This window comes from Balaenoptera musculus, chromosome 2, assembly GCF_009873245.2.
Source record: "Balaenoptera musculus isolate JJ_BM4_2016_0621 chromosome 2, mBalMus1.pri.v3, whole genome shotgun sequence".
NCBI classification, from domain to species: Eukaryota; Metazoa; Chordata; class Mammalia; order Artiodactyla; family Balaenopteridae; genus Balaenoptera; species Balaenoptera musculus.
The window spans coordinates 109,534,241-109,550,315 of record NC_045786.1 but is presented as its reverse complement, the minus strand read 5'-3'; positions in this window follow the sequence as shown (position 1 = coordinate 109,550,315).

Below are 16,075 nucleotides of genomic sequence, written 5' to 3'. Positions count from 1 at the left end.
CTTTGACTTATAATATTTTTGAGGTTCATTCATATTTTAGCACACATCAGTAATCCCTTCCTTTTCATTGCTGAATAGTAGTCTATTGTATGGATATACCACATTTATTTATCTATTCATCAGTTAGTTAGCATTTAGATTGTTTGCACTTTTTTGGCTACCATGGATAATGCTGCTATGAACACACAAATGTTGGCATGGATATATGTTTCCATTCCTCTTTGGTAGATACCTATGGGTAAAATTGATGGGTCATATAATAAATTTATGTTTAATGTTATAAGAAAATGCCAAATATTTTCCAAAGTGGTTGTACCATTTTACATTTCTGTCAGCAGTGTATGAGGGTTGTAGTTTCTCCATAATCTGGCCAATACTTGTTATTGTCTGTCTTTTTTATCATAGCCATTCTAATGGGTAAGAAATAGTATCTTATTCTAGTTTGAATTCACGTATCCCTAATGACAAATGATGTTGAGCATCTATTTATGTGCTTTTCAGCCGTTGGTATCTCTTCTCTGATAAGATATCTATTAAAATCTTTTGCCTATTTTAAAATCGGGTTGTGAGTCTTATAATTGAGTTGGGCCTCCCTGGATCTTAAATTCTCTGATTGAATTTTCCCCAGAAAAATCCTTAAGACTTTTTTTTAATGCAACAATGACTTTATTAATATTTCCCAATACTTCCTTGCATGTTTGTAATGCTTCTTTCTCCCAGCTTGCAAAATGTTGTAAAAGATACAATATCATTGAGTAAAATATTTTCTCTTCTAGGGTATTCCTACAATCAGTTTGCTTAATTGGCAATACATAGTTGTTGTTTAGACTTTCCTTCCCCTTCCTCATTGTTTAAACAGGATGGCTTCATGCCAATTATCCTATTTGATTTTGTTGTAGAAACAGTACACACATTCTATCAGAAAATCTGGGTGAAGGACTATTAAACTCTGAGCCATATGCTCCCTGATCCATGGCAATTGGGATCTCTCTCTCAATAGCATGAGCCTTGAGCAGAACTTCTGAGGCATTTTGATCAAACGTGAGTTACTACAGCTAACCTTCTTCTCCTTGGTGCCTAATTCATTTTCAGTTGTAAGTGTTTTTGAAAGTGAGTTAACTCTTTTAAGCCAAGGGAATACAATTTTAAAGCACTTCAAAGTGATCTTTTCATTTGATACCTTGAAATACTGCCACGCCTTTTAAATATTTTGCAGCGCAAGGCAACTTCTTGGCCTCAAAGAAATCATGTGCCACAGCAATTTAGGGATTAGAAAGAAAAGAGGCTACTGCAGTTTGGATACTCTCTTCTGATTTACTATGCGTACATCTACAGTGTGGCCTGTGGGTTCGTGCTACCGTGGTAAGCGTCCCAAGTGTCACCCTAATTCTAATAAAAGAGCTCTGGCTTTGACAGCATTCTGTATGTTCACTCTGTATTGGAACAGGCTGCTGACAATTCTTTGAATTTACCTGAGGGTGAAACTCTTCACCCTCCCCAGTCATCTCATCAGTTAACTTGCTGTAATTGGCTACCACAGCCCACCTTTCAGGTAAGTATTTTTAGCTAAATCATCACAATAATAGGTATTTGCCAAGGTATTTTCAGAAATCAGATGCCACTATGTACACCTGCAGCTTAGAGGGAATGCTTGCCTATCAAACTCTCCTAAGATATTGAGAATAAATACTCTATAAGCTGCTAAAGTGAAATGCCCTCATTTGAAAACGGGAAGTCTTCATACAAAGCGGAAACACTCTAGGAGTGCTGACAGCTAGAAATCTCCTTAGTCCCCCTAGTCCTGTTACACTGGTCCAAGTCTTATTTAGTTTTTGCTTTTAGTTTAATTTTGTTGAGAACTCATTGTTTGAAAGTGATATATATTAAGTATAAGCTGGTTATAGGGTAATTATTTTTAGTTTACTCTGGATTATTTTATATATGAGATATATGTGGAGTTTGACATATTTTGGAAATTCAGTATGATTCCAAGTTTGCTCAAATATAAAAAGCATATGAATACTTAAATAGCCTGAAAGGAAATATATAAAAATATGAACAGTGGCTATCTCTGGGTAATTTTCTAAAAAATATACTTATCATATATACTTCTTGGATATTCATCTTATATACTTTCTTATCTATCCATATACTTTATTGGACTTTTTAAAAAGAGGATTTTTTTTTTTAAAAACTGCACATACTAATCATGTCTTCTCATTCACAACATTCCTTAAAATTACACCATCTGTCAGACAGAATACAATCAACAAGAGTTTTGAAACTTAAGTAGACCGTCTCTTTGGAATATTATTTTGATATACTCTCTCATTCAACAACTATCAATTTGTACCAACTATGTGCCGAAGACTGTGCTCAAACCAGAAATATAAACATGAAAGGCATGGCCCCTGCCTGCACTGAACTCATTTTCATGTCCTAGGATTGGATCTTTACCGAGAACTAGGTCCATATATTACATCTGTGAAGATCAAATAAGTCTTTCAATTTCTATTATTCTATAATAGCTTCATCATTTACAATTTCTCCTTTCAAACATGATAAGCATAGACAGATAGATAGATAGATTGATAGATGATAGATAGATAGATAAAAAGATAGATAAAACCTTCTATAGAATGACAGGTTTGAATGGACAATAATTTTTCCTTAATCTAACTAAACAACTAATTTGTTCAAATTACTTTTGTGATTATGGTATTTTCAGATTCTGATCATTAGAGGTACTCTAACTCATTTTTCTCTTCTATTGTCAAATTTGTAGTCTCATGGGTTTTTTTTTTTTGCAGTTTTTAGGTTAGTGCCATACCACCAAATGACACAGAGGCCATTCCAAGACCAAGTGAAGTCTTGTTTTAACTGGCATGTAACTGTTTTTATTTGGGTTTCTGTGGAATTTGAGTCTGCAACTCATCCAAAATGAGGGCATTCCGCAAATTCCATTTCATAAAAGCCATCCCTCCTTCGTATACTGTTTCCATTTCCTTCAGTGTAACTAAACTTTTAGCAGGACATTCCAAGAAAAGTGATAAAGGGAGGTGTTTTAAGACAAGCAAAACACAGAATTCTTATTCAGCAAGTCCTCTTGGTAATGTTAATAGTAGTAGCAGCAAGAGCAGTAGTAACAGTAGTATAGAAAAATAATAAACATAATTAAACATTAACCCTTTTAAATAAATTTTGAAAATCAAAGAATTAAAAATATCAACATTTTGTACATGTAGTAGTTGATTCAACACAAATAATAGTCACAATTCTTTAGCAATGTGTATTATTTCTCAAATTGTTTAAACAAAAACTAGGTTTTTCTGGGTTGCCAAACTTTTAACCTAAAAATCTTAGTTTTTCTTTTAAATGCAAAAGTGTATTTAGACTCCGAGCACTTAAATGCAAAGAGAAACAGGGACAGATTCTGCTATGGAGAGGAGGCCTTAAGGAAGACCTTGGTTATCTTCCCATGTAAGATTACCCCTGTGGCGTCTTGTTTCCTGAGGAATACAGAGAATGGTAGCTCCCCACATACAAGGGTCAGTCTCTTGATTGCAGGTAAAACTCATTAAAAAGTTAATGGGGATGAGGTGCATACATCAAAACAAACATGGAACGCAGAGAATATAATAGAGGAGACTCTGAGAACATTCTGACTACGAATGCGCAGTTGGTTTGTGGAATTGTAATAAGGGTTGTGTTCCAGATCCTCATTTCTCCTGGGAAAGCCTCAGAATGTTTTCCTGAGCCCTGCTTTTGTGCAGACTCATGGCAGAGTGTTTTGCTCTAGTGATGTGCTGCTCACTGTGTCCTCAACAGAGCACAATTTAATACATGTACTTCTGAGTGTGCTAATTTATGGAAAATAAACTCCATAAGAGCTGGAGTAACTTGAATTCCTTTGCTTGAGAAAAGGAAAACTATTTTTAAGCATATAAATGATGCAGTGAAGAATGAACAAAAGGGAATGAGCTTACACTGCCGTAAGGTTAAAAAGAAGGAAGACCTGACAGTGCTAGATACCTTAGGGGTTTTCGGGCTTCTCCAGAGATGCTTGAAAACCAGAATCAGGAGTATTGCTAGCAAGTCAGGATAAAGGACTAGGTGGATATTACTATGATACTACTTGTGTCAAGTGAAAAAGGCCATTAAAATCAAATGTTCTGTGTGTTTTAACATGCCTATAAAACAAGGAGGTTGCCTTTCACTTGGTGTGAGTGCATGGTAAATCATACTCCAGTGGCACAGGGTACATACCAATATCAGCATGCTTACCTGAGCCCTTGGTTTCAGGCTCATCTTTGCATCAGTATATCTGGGCCTCTGTTCCCCCAGTTCATCATCATCATCATCATCATCGTCATCATCATCATCATCATCATAATAACAAATGAATAAATCATTATCCTTTCCAGCCATTCAAAATTTTAATAAATATATAGGAGAAGGGATACTGTGTCATGGTTCCCAAACTTTTCATATTCTCTTCAAAATTTTTCAGTGGCTTCCATGTGATATTTTGTATTTTGAGAATCTATTGATGAGACAAATACAAAATGACAAAAGCAAAAAAAAACTACCATGAATTTTCTTATTATTTAAAAATGAATGTATGTTAATCCCAGTGGCATTTATGTACATTTGAAAAATTGTACCTGTGGGACACTATATGTTAAGTTTCCAGACACTGGTATGCACCTTCAAAGGTCCCAACAAAAGTCAGCCCTCTGAGGGAAATAACAACTGGAGCTGAGGAGATCTGGATGTGCAGTCACTCCGTGAAAACATGAGCAAATGCGTTTTCCATTCTGAACCTAATTTCCTCATCTATAAAATAAGGAGCTTGGACTAGGTGCTCTTTAAGAATCCTTTGAGCTTTAAAACTTTGATTATATCAGATCCTTGATTTAGCAACCATATGCAACTGGATTTAAATGTCATATGTGGCTGTAAATGTCAACATGTGGCAATATTAATATGCTTTTCATGCTAGGGAAGTTGTTCTTACCAAAAATTTCTCAATATTCCTGCACATTTATGTTTAGTAAACCCATTAAAAATATCCAGCATGCCTATTTTCAAACATTGCTTTATTTTTTATATTCCATTTAGTCAGTGGATCTTCAAAATTAGGTTTCAACATATTTATCCATGTATTATAGATGGAAACGTTGAAGTCTGTCCAAAGAATCACATAGTATGTCAGTGACATAGTTTAGAACAGAGCTGTCTTTAGAAGATAATTTCTGCAAAGAATGCTAAAAGTATGTGTTAATGCTCTCTTCATAGCAATGAGTAAGTTATGGAAATAATCACTGTAGGAAATTTTCTTCTCCAAAACTATCACTATCCTAATTGCTGATGACTATTAACTCAGTATTTTTCTGGTTTGTGCTATTTGATTGTAATTGATTAATAGACTGTGAAGCTACTCTATCAGGGTTTGTGTATGCTTTTTAAATGTTGAAGTTGAACTATACCTTAAAATGTTTAATATTAATAGTATTATTGCTTATGTAAATAGCATTTCAGGAAAATTTTGAGAGTGAATGAGTTAGTGAAATTGTAAGTGCTGTTCCTAGTAAATTTCAACAAATGATAATACTTTTTAATTTTAAAATATCAAATCACATTTTAATTTTAATGTTTATAGATCTATTTAATGTTCACTTTTCTTCAATAATGTGATTGTAGCATTATCTTTAACATTTATTTTACTTTTCTTTTTCTTTACTTAATTAATTTATTTTTGGCTGCGTTGGGTCTTCCTTGCAGTGTGTGGGCTTTCTCTGGTTGTGGTGAGCGGGGTCTACTCTTTGTTGTGGTGCGTGGGTTTCTCATTGCGGTGGCTTTTCTTGTTGTGGAGCACGGGCTCTAGGCACGCCGGCTTCGGTAGTTGTGGCTCGCAAGCTGTAGAGCGCAGGCTCAGTAGTTGTGGCACACGGGCTCAGTTGCTCCGCAGCATGTGGGATCTTCCCGGACCAGGGCTCAAACCCATGTCCCCTGCATTGGTAGGCAGATTCTCAACCACTGTGCCACCAGGGAAGCCCTATTTTACTCTTCTGACCATGTTTTTTCCTAAAGTGAGTATATGTACAAAACTAATATGACTTTATACACAAACATATGATATTTAAATGCCAAGCACACATCTCTTTCTCTTCTTAATCATTTTGAACTCTTAGCGGATGTTTTAGGTAGTTACAGGAATAACTTTTATTCATAACTGTTCCATCATTTTAAAGCCTAATTACAGGAAATATTTTTATTTTAAAATACTGGGAGCCTAGAAATAAAGAGATTTCTACTCCAAGAAACTTGGGATAGCCAATGTTTTAAGAGTAACTAAGCACCTAATGTACTGGGAAGAAGAGTAGCTTTTAACTTAGGGCAATAGAACTACTGTCCAGAACAAACCAGTACCAGTTTAAAGAGGATTTAGTATGTTTACATTTCACCCAGGTATAAAAAATTATATTGAGTAAGAATCTAAGAGGTCATGTCAAGATAAGCATGATAAAGTTTCAGCGGTTTAGCTGTCAGTGAAAAGGAGAAAAATAGAGCCTAAAACAGAAGGAACTTAAACCCAGAAAACTTCTATAGAGCTAAGGAGTATGGCATTAAGACTTTTGTCACCACAACTCTTCCTTCTTTTTATCCTTCTCATTCCTGAATAAAGTAGGATGGCTGGTCCACACTGCAGGCCCCTATCAGGGGCTGGCCCCCTTCAGAGTCACTCTGCTGTGTGGGTATAGATACATTCATGGGAACTAACTCTCCAACCTTAAGCAAGCTTTGCACCCTGATTAAGCACTTGCAAATTCTAGGCTGCTGAGCAATCTCTTCATGAAGCTTTCCCAGGTTCTTGGCAGGATAAAGATCTTCCTCAAAAACACACTGATTAAGGAACGGTTCAGATACAAACTGAAAAGTGCTACATGAGATAGGTAGGGTCAGAAGCAACTAGTCACAAATTCACAAGGGTATAGCTAGGCCCTTGATTAGCCATTGCATGATGGGAGGACACAAAAAGAGAATCTAGACACAGACACAAATAAAAAGTTGAGAAATACTAGCATAGTTTCATGGCTAAAAAACAGTTCAGAAATTAATTTCAGCTTTACATAATCACACAGGAAGCAATGAAATGAAACAAGACAACCTGCTTGTTCAGAAATTAATTTCTATGCTAATCTTGAACCCTAAACTTTTGCTAATCCTGTTTCACTTTAATCACTTTTACAAAAGCACACACAATTAACCATGTTTCACAAATGCCACTGTTTAGCAGTTTTCACAGCGTATTTTGTTTTGATACAGGTCTTGTCATTTTGGCCATAATCTGACAAATTTAAAAAAGGCAATCAAATCTAAACGCAATCACACACAAATTTTGGAATGTTTCTTGGTACATATGCCCCTGAAAATTTCAGATTTTTATAAATCAGTTTGGCCCAGTCCAGATGATCAGAGGTCTCTACAACAAAGCTCTGGAATCCTTGCCATGGGCTAAGTAAGAATCCAGCAAATTACCAAATGATGGATGAACAATTGCTGTCATGATGCCTTTTGGTACATTAACAAACACCAAATCATGCACTAGTCATTCTCCAAAGTAGGTGATTGTCATCCATACACAAATATTTTAAAGCATCTAAGTAAAATGACTATAGCTTATACGGACTCAGAAAGTAGAGAGGGACCTCTAATCCATCCTTCTTCCTCTAGATTGAAATATATTTATGACATCTAAGAAAGGACTGTTTATCCAATTGGTTTATTCAGTCAGTTGTCCATTCGTCCATTCATTTAACCAACATATACTGAGTGCTGGATGTTGTGCTTGGTGCTGGAGATACGAAGATAAAGACAAATCTATTCTCACTGTTTACTGGGAGAGACAAACAGGAGAAAAATATCGGATTATAGTGATAAGCATGTTAGAGCATGTTAGAAGAATGCTCTCCACTGGGAGTGAGGGTACATAAAGGATGGCTTCCATCACCGAGGGAGTGATAACCAACCAGGGTCTGAATGAGGAGGAGGAACTGCAATGTTGAACAGAGTAGGGAAAGGCCAAGGAATGGGCACATGTGCTGAGGGCATGGAGAGGGAGATGTTTGATTTGCTCATTCTGTTCTTATTAGTCATCACTTTTTTTTTTTAGTTAAAAAAAAAGTGAAAGAAATTCAATAGGAATCATTTGGAAAGACAGATGACCTGTGATTACACTAGAATGCAGCTCAGTTTTATTGCTTCAGGACAAGAGAAAGAAGTCAGTGGTCTCCAAGGAGTCCTTTTCCACTTTAAAATTTTCTGATTTTTGAAGCTGTAGCAGAAGCTTAACAATAAGATGATAAAGAAAATCATTTCACTTGTGATCACAGCAGTCAGGATAGGTGGAGGAGGGTACCAGGAGATTCTAGGAGGGAGTCCAGGAGGCATGACCAAACAGCCCCAAAACGCCATCATCCAATAGTTTCCCAAAACTCTATGGCCCTAGTTCCTCAGTCCTCTATGAGTGTTATTCATAACTTCCCATCTGAGGAGCTGTGATATAACCCCATTCTTAGAAATCTCCATAACATTTTAAAAAGATAGCTCAAAACATGATCCATATAGCTGTAGCCTACATTTCTCATTTTCAACACTTAAAATTTCAGAATTCTTAGATTCTTCCCTTTCTGCAATACAAAAGAAATAATGAAAGCATTTGTTCCCCCAAAACCAAAAAACAGAAAATGTACATTAAATTTGGCAGCAATAATTTTGCAGGGCTTCAGTAGAACTGGATTGCCATTGTATAATCTAATGAGAAGCACTTCACTCCATATTTGCCTGCCCCCCTCAAATCCATGCTGTGGAGAGATAATTTTTTTAAGTGACTACCAATTTAAATGGTTAAACTCCTCTTGGATGTGGCATAAGATAAAACAATAAGGTAAAATGAACTGAACTCAACTTTAAAAGAAACTTTGTTATGGTGAAAACCCAAACACTAAGACATCATTAAAGCTTCCTGATTAAATTAACATAAGAGACACAATCTTTCCTTTCCCCCTTCTGTTTAAGAAGCAAAAGCTTCTTTATGCTGACATCTCAATGTATTTGAAGGATCAGTTAAACCAGAGTGGATTTCCAACCTCTATAAAACAGGAAAGAAAAACCAAATAGCAATGGTTACTAAATGTTGCAGTAGACTGTTCTAAGTGGCACTCAGAAAAATGGTGTGCCCTTTAACACAGCAATTCTACTTCTAGGACTCTACCCCATGGAAAGATAAATAGACAAGAATGTCAATTGCTATACTATTTATATTGCAAAAGAGGGAAAACAAATGTATTTTGATTAAAAGAAGAATAGAGAAATCAATTATGTTAGAACCATGGCATGGAATACTATGCAGCCATTAGAATGAGATGTATTTATATGTACTAACATGAAAAGGTGTCTAAGATATTAAATGAAAAAAGCATGTCACTTAATTTTATATATATATATATATATATACTCACATACATATATATGGCTGGATCCCATTTGTGTGAAAAATATATGTGTATGTACATGTACATATATCTATACATTTAATATACGGGAAAGGTTTGGAAAGATGCGTACCTGTGGAAGAAAGTGGATGGAGTGCAAGGAAAGGGGAGTAAGGACACGGCAAAGAGGAATTTGTTACTTACACTTTTATGTTGTTTACATTTTATGATTAAAACTTTTTAAAAAATTAAAAAGAAAACAGTATGTATCAACTGTCAACTAAGAGAAAAGAATAGCAACAGCAACAAAAAGTCTAAAATAAAGAAAGTTAGGGGCCATAGCACACACTAGAGAAGGGGTACTAGAAGTCTATTTGAGAAGACTGAAAACTATCTTGGTAGCAGATTCTTGTTCTTTTGTTTTCTTCAGATAAGGTATTTTCAAACAGTGAATTATGTAACCCCGAAGCATAACATCTCTGATTGGTATGCACTACAACTTTATACTATACAGATTGTATCATTTCTTAATATGTGTCAAGCACATCACTAAAAAGGCACAAAACATATGCTTTTTACCTGTGATAAATCACCTTGACTAGGTCACAGAACGAGTAGATGGCAGACTGAAGAGTTTTCTAAGTGCCACATAAGAGCCCTGAAACATGGTGACACTCTTATTTTGCTGGCCTAAGTGACACGTGCCATCAAAATCACAGCCCACCTCACATTTGTTACACTTTTGACAATCACTTTTCATTCAGTAATGCTTGTTCATGAACATTGGCATAAAACAAAAGGAGAGATATATATATATATTTTTCATTTCAAAAGTATGAAGTAGCATTCAAGTATTTTTTATAGTGCTGGTAATTTCTTAGACTTATTACAATTAGTATGATAAAACAAATATTTAAAACACAATAACTTGAATAATTATACAGGGGTTTTTGTTCCATGGTACTCAACTCTACCTAGTAGTTAGTTCCCTCCATCTCTCACCTTCTCCTCCCTTTCTTCTTTCTTTTTTTCCTCCCATCCTTCCTTCCTGTCTTCTGTAATTATGTATTCAACACCTCTTATATGTTAAGTAGTGTGCTGGGTGCTAGGAATCCAAAGATGAGTAGGACATAATTCCTGCCACGAATGAGTTTACAGTATAGTGAGGTAAACCATATGTAAGCAGGTTAGTCTGAATAAAACGTGGTGCTGTAAACAAAATCCTGACGAAAAAGAAAATAACATTTATCAGACATCTGCTACATGCAAAGAACCATGTTAGATGTTTTATCTACATTATTCATTTAACCTTCATACCTTCCCGTAGGTATTTTTACTTTCTTTTTGCAAATGAGGAACTTGAATTGCAGAAGAATTAAACAATGTTAAAAATTTCAAAGCATCTAAGAAATAACCAGCAGTGCTGTTAAGATGGTAAATTATAAACTTGGCTGGATTAACTCACTTGTTAATACCTGTCCCTGAACTAGAACCCAAAAATCTTGCCACTCACTGCCAAAGCTCACTTTTAGACAGACAGAAAGAAATGGGCTGCTATACCTCATTACGGTGAAAGTTGGCTTTTTTTTTTTAACGTCTTTATTGGAATATAATTGCTTTACAATGGTGTGTTAGTTTCTGCTGTATAACAAAGTGAATCAGCTATATGTATACATGTATCCCCATATCTCCTCCGTCTTGCGTCTCCCTCCCACCCTCCCTATCCCATCCCTCTAGATGGTCATAAAGCACCGAGCTGATCTCCCTGTGCTATGCGGCTGCTTCCCACTAGCTATCAGTTTTACTTTTGGTAGTGTATATAAGTCCATGCCACTCTCTCACTTCATCCCAGCTTACCCTTCCCCCTTCCCGCGTCCTCAATTGGCATTTGTTTTTAACAATTATGTTTCGAATTTTAAGTAAAGGAAGACAACAGCATCATTTTATTAGCAATTAATTTAAAAAGGATGGATAATTGGGAGAGTGAAGTTTTCTGAAAACAAAAGTATTGACACTATATACAGAAAATGGAGGACTCTAGAAATGCTACTGAATGGCTTATCTGACCTCCGTTTTACCAAGTTTCCTTAATTTCACAGTTTAAATGCATTCTTAATTTCTCTTCCCTTTTGGGGGACAGTATTGGAGCAGTTTCTATAGCTAAGACGTACCTAGAAGACTTAAGGCTGTGTAATTTTTACATATTACATTTTGTAAGCTTTCTGGGGGAGAGGAGGAAGCAGGCATTTTATAGCTGGTAAAACTGAATATCCGAGTATTGACTGAAGGTTGAAGGAAAGAACAGCTAATGGGCCTTCCTCATAAATACAGTTTAACACTTTCTGTGTTTTGTTAATAGAGATGAAAGGTAGCTTGTTTGCTTCCTCCTTTTCTTCCAACAAACATATATTAAATACCTACTGTGATCCAGACTTTGTGCTAGGTACTGGGGATACAAAAATGAAGTAGCTCACAGTCTAACAAGGATAGCCCTGTAAAGACCATGTTCTAGGCACTGTACTATGTGGTTTACATGGATTATCTCATTTAATACTTACAATAACTCTGTCTGATAGGTACTAATATTGTCTCCATCGTGCGAATGAAAACAAGGCTAACAGAGCCCCCAGTCACACATTCAGAAAGTGGCATTGCTAAGTGTGTTTGAATTTTAATTACTGCATGACACTGCTAAAATAAAGATATACCTAAAGAACTGTGGGAGTCAGAAAGGCATAAAGGGGAGTGACCGACTTGGCTTCAGGCAGACCAGAGAAGCTTTATAGAGGAGATAACATTTGAGCTCTACCTTGAAAGAAGACATAGTGGATATTCACTGGGTAGAGAAGAGTGGAAGGGCATTTTAGGCTGGAAAAAAAATATGCAAAGACACAGAGGTGTCAAAGGGCATGGCAAGGTTGAAGAAACAGTTCAGGATCTGCAAGAAATGAGTCAACAGACCTACAGCTAGACGAGGAGGGTTTGCATGCTTCAACAAGGAGCTTAGGCTCTATCCTGAAGGCAGCAGAAAACTAAGAAGGAAGTAGAATAAGATTGTGTGTGTGTGTGTGTGTGTGTGTGTGTTTAAGATAATGCTTGTGGCAATGCAGAGAGTGGGCTGGAAGTACAATGTCTAGCTGTAACTGCAACAGTCTATGAGAGAAAGAAGGGGCTGCCCTGAGGCTCCGTGTGATACTGTGATTTATAATAAGAAATATATATTTGGACTTCATCCCCAGTCTCTGACACAGGGCTCCTAAAACCTTTATAAATTCTTAAGTGATAAGAGCACTAGGAGTATCTTTTGATCTAATGAGGTGACTCCAGGTGGGCTCCTGGATGGGGGCTGATCACCAGAAAGACCAAGCCATGATTAGAAATGGAATTTTTAGCCCTGCTCCTACCTCCACTTCTCTAGAGAGGGGAGAGGGACTGGAAATGGAGTTAATGATTGATCAGGCCTACATAAGGAAGCCTCCATAAAATCCCAATAGTAATGAGGTTCAGAGAGCTTTCAGGTTGGCAAACACATCCGTGCTAGGAGGGTGATGCACCCCAGCTACACAGGGACAGAAGCTCCTGCATCCGGGACACTCCCAGAGCTTGCCCTATATATCTCTTCATCTGGCTGTCCATCTGTATCCTTTAATAAACTGGTAAATGTAAGTAAGTGTTTCCCTGAGTTCTGTGAGCTGCTCTAGCAAATTAATCAAAGCCAAGATGGAAGTAGTGGGAACCTCTGATTCGTAGCCAAGGCCCACAGAAGTTGGGGACTATTTGCGATTGGCATCTGAAATGAGATGAGAGCTGTCTTGTGGGACTGAGCCCTTAACCTGTGGGATATGACACTACCTCCAGGAAGATAGTGCCAGAATTGAGTGTCACAGAGAATTCCTTGTTGTGGGGAAAAACACTCCATGCGTTTGGTGACCATTTTGGTGACCGGAAGTGGAGTGTTCTGTGTGAACATAAAGGAGAAAGACACAGGAGGAAATACTGGGTTTTTTCTTAATTTACTCTAGTTCTGTGGATGTTTAGGTATCCAAGCAGCCAACACTGTGCAGGATGCTGAGGGGGTTGATAAGAGCAGGTAATAAGGGAAGTAAGTATATATACACCTTACACATGCCATGTTATTGTGTTAAGCATTTTTTGTGTATTATTCACTTGATCCTCACAACAACCCTCAGAGGTTATTTCTTTCTCTATTTTGTGGAGAACTCTGATAATTAAGAAAGTTACCTAAGATCATTCAAGTGACCACTGGCGGAGCAGGAATCCAAACCACCTAAGCCTATGGCCTTTCACAAAGGACACACTGAAGGACACTACAATCTATTTAATGGTTCCATTCATTTCAGTTTGCCTTCACTGAATTTAACTAAAGTACCTTCGAGCCAAAGTGTTAAAGCAGCAAACAAAGGTGACAAAATAAAGATCACAGAGCAGATCTATAAAATATAGACCTGGTTAGGGGTTCCTTTTAAAAGTACGCTCTGTACATCACGTTTGTGGGCATACTGCCATTCACCTAAAAGGGAAATTTCTAGAGATGCTTGTGTCATTTGCATTTGTGGTTTTGGAAACTTCCCAGAAAACCATCGTCTGAATAAAAGGATGTGGCCTTAAGGTAAAAATTATACTTAGCTTTACCTAGCAACCCAACTTCCAGAATCAAGGTTATTACTAAAATGATTTTGAGTAGGCTTTGTGTATTTAGATGCACATATATGCATGCACCCACCCACACATACATACACATACAAAGTGTCTGTTTAGAGAAACTAGGCTTACCTGCTGCCCTTAGGACCTGTTTGTAACATTGCATTCCAGTGACTAAATGGACTTGATACCATATTATACTAAGCTCTCACACTGCTGTGGCAAAATGCCATTATACTTTTATTATCATTCACTAAGTTTACAAATGGATTGGGAAGTATAATCCACATGGTGTAAGTGCTATATAATGTCGGTTGCTGCTGTTGTTGTTATTCATCATCATTATTTTCATTATTTTTCCAATCCACACAGTCATCAGCATTAATACTATCAGGGGTAGACCCTAAAACTTTGGAGGATCTAGCAGCAGCATGAATCTCATGGGCCTTTGACCAAAGAAGTATCTTCATTTTTCTGAAAAGGACACTCTTTAGATGATCAGATTGACTCAACCAGGCCAATCAACATCTCATAATTTCCCTCTTATTCTTCTTTTCTTTTTTTTTTAACATATATTTTATTTTTATTTATTTATTTTTTAACATCTTTATTGGAATATAATTGCTTTACAATGTTGTGTTAGTTTCTGCTGTATAACAAAGTGAATCAGCTATACATATACATACATCCCCATATCTCTTCCCTCTTGCATCTCCCTCCCTCCCACCCTCCCTATCCCACCCCTCTAGGTGGTCACAAAGCACCGAACTGATCTCCCTGTGCTATGCGGCTGCTTCCCACTAGCTATCTATTTTACATTTGGTAGTGTATATATGTCAATGGTACTCTTTCACCTCGTCCCAGCTTACCCTTCCCCATCCCCATGTCCTCAAGTCCATTCTCTACATCTGTGTCTTTATTCCTGTGCTGCCCCTATGTTCATCAGAACCATTTAAAAAAATTTTTTTTTAGACTCCATATATATGTGTTAGCATAAGGTATTTGTTTTTCTCTTTCTGACTTACTTCACTCTGTATGACAGACTCTAGGTCCATCCATCTCACTACAAATAACTCAATTTTGTTTCTTTTTATGGCTGAGTAATATTCCATCGTACATATGTGCCACATCTTCTTTATCCATTCATCTGTTGATGGACACTTAGGTTGCTTCCATGTCCTGACTATTGTAAATAGTGCTGCAGTGAATATTGTGGTACATGACTTTTTTGAATTATGGTTTTCTCAGGGTATATGCCCAGTAGTGGGATTGCTGGGTCATATGGTAGTTCTACTTTTAGTTTTCTTAAGGAACCTCCATACTGTTCTCCACAGTGGCTGTATCAATTTACATTCCCACCAACAATGCAAGAGGGTTCCCTTTTCTCCACACCCTCTCCAGCATTTATTGATTGTAGATATTTTGATGATGGCCATTCTGACTGGTGTGAGGTGATATCTCATTGTAGTTTTGATTTGCATTTCTCTAATGATTCGTGATGTTGAGCATCTTTTCATGTGTTTGTTGGCAATCTGTATGTCTACTTCGGAGAAATGTCTATTTAGGTCTTCCACCCATTTTTGGATTGGGTTGTTTTTTTGTTTTTTTTAAAATTTAATTTAATTTATTTTTTTATACAGCAGGTTCTTATTAGTTATCAATTTGCATATTAGCGTATATATGTCAATCCCAATCTCCCAATTCATCACACCACCACAACTACCCTCCCCCCGTGCCACTTTCCCGCCTTCATGGCCATACGTTTGTTCTATATATCTGTGTCTCTATTTCTGCCCTGCAAACCGGTTCATCTGTAGGGGTGTTTGTTTTTTGACATTGAGCTGCATGTATATTTTGGAGATTAATCCTTTGGCAGTTGCTTCGTTCGAAAATATTTTCTCCCATTCTGAGGGTTG